The sequence below is a fragment of the Peromyscus maniculatus genome, chromosome 3, assembly GCF_049852395.1.
Source record: "Peromyscus maniculatus bairdii isolate BWxNUB_F1_BW_parent chromosome 3, HU_Pman_BW_mat_3.1, whole genome shotgun sequence".
Lineage (NCBI taxonomy): Eukaryota > Metazoa > Chordata > Mammalia > Rodentia > Cricetidae > Peromyscus > Peromyscus maniculatus.
The window spans coordinates 161,153,574-161,155,799 of NC_134854.1; positions in this window are offsets into that span (position 1 = coordinate 161,153,574).

Sequence of the window (2,226 nt, forward strand, 5' to 3'; positions counted from 1 at the left end):
ATGCTAGGATTAAAGGTGTGTGCTACCACTGCCTATCCTAAATATCTAGTGGCTTTTCTGTTCTCTGACCCCAGATAAGTTTATTAGGGTGCACAATATTTTGGGGAACACAATACCACCACACTCTGTGGTTAATTTTATTTGTATGGGTGTTTTGGCTGCGTTTATGTATGCATGGGCACCACATGCATGCCTGGTCCCCACAGAGGCCAGAGGAAGGTGTCAGATACCCTGTAACTAGAGTTGTGGGTGGTTGTAAATCACCAGGTAGGTGCTGGGAGCCAAACTTTTGGTGGGGGGGGGGGTTCTGCAAGAGCAGCAAGTGCTCTTAATGGCTGAGCCACCTCTCCAGCCTCCAAATTATTATTTAATTTTAACATTCGTGTGTGTGTGTGTGTGTGTGTGTGTGTGTGTGTGTGTCTGTGTGTGTGTCTGTGTATATGCATGTGTACATACAGTATCTATGGAGGCCAGAAAAGGGTGTTGGACCCCTGAAGCTGCAGATATAGGTGGTTGGGGCTTCCTGATGTGGGTGCTGGGAACCCAATTCCAGGCCTTGGCATGAGCAGCAAGTACTTCTAACCCCCACTCCACCTTACCAGTTCCACGCAGTGTGTTCCTTGTGCTGGACAAAGTGCTTCTATGGCAACATATTAAATTCACATTTCGCTCATGCTTACTTCACGTCCTAGATGTCCTGTTAAAGCCTCAGCCACTGTTTCCCAAGAACTTTTTTATTTTGATCTTTACCAGCTCCTGGCTTTTCCTTTAGTGACATCTGTGTCATGGTATCTGTTTCTTAGGTGTCTCCTCATTCTCTATGTTCACCCTCCTTTTTTTTAGAACAGTTTTATTTCTCATACGTAATAACTTTTCACTTGGTTGGTGTGCTCCTTGAAACACTCTGAAGAACTGCTCTTTCTTATTTTTATTTAGGGCACACGATGAGACTAACACCCACCTTTCCCATCTTTTCTGAGTTCAATATTTTCCCCTTTAATTTATCCAGAACTTACTTTTTCTGGCTCCCAAACTCCTTGACCCTGCCCCCAATTTTCTTACTAAATCTTTTCTTACATCATCACCCCTTTGTTGAGGGAGGTAGGGCACGTTCCACAGGGAGTCTGAGAGCATTTTGTTGCATAAGAGTGATTAATTGGTTTGACTGTAGAAAGGTGTAAGTTCAGGTTTTGGGCCGTTGTCCAGGACAACTTACCAAACCATATTTTGTACTCAATGTGATTTCTTTCTTTCTGAAACTAGATATTATTAATATACTATGAGGGGCTGGAGAGATGCTCAGTGGTTAAGAGCATGTGCTGCTATTCCAGAGGACGCAATTTGGTTCCCAGGACCTATGTTTAACCTATAACTTCATCTCCAGAATATCCCACATACTCTTCTGACCTCTGTGGGCACCCACACACATGACATACATACAAACACACACACACATCAATAAAAATAAAAAACCCCATGTTATGAAACAGATGAAGCTAAGAGTACTCAATTCATAGACACTGGAATGAAAGTGGTTCCTCATTTACAAAGTATCTTGGCCTTTGAATGTGAACTGTCCCCCAGAGGCTGCATGTGTGCATACTTACTACCCAGCAAGGGGGGCTGTTTTTTTTCTTTGTGTGTGTGTGTGTGTTGGAACTTTGAGGAGTTAGAACCTTGCTGGAAGAGGTAAGTTACTGGGATAGTGGGTCCTGAGCTTTGGTAGCCAGGCTCTACTTCCTGTGTGTTCTCTGCTTTTTGTCCCACCCATATATGAGGCGAAGAAGGGGGGTCTCAGAAGTGCACTCCAGTTCCTGTGGGAGCTCTTGCCTACACGCCTTCTCTACCTGATGAACCACAAACCGAGTTAAATAAGCCTTCCCCCCTCAGGCTGCCTCTTGCTAGGTGTTGGGCCTGGCAAGGAGAACTTACACACTGGTTATAATGCTAACTTCAGAATAAATTGTTTCATGATGGAGTGCTAGTCATCATGAGAGCTAACAGCTACTGAAGGTACCCTATGTATTCTTTAGTCCCTATGCATTGATTCCTGGTTTCATAACGTTATTAAGGCATACATTACTACTTTCATGGTGTAAACATGTGGACTCTAAGTCACACATTTAAATCAAGCATGGAAAGAGGACCTGCCTGGGCTCACTCTCTCTTGTTTTGTTTGTGGTCCTGGGCTCAAGTCCAAGAATTCGGGCAAGTGCTCTCCCAGTG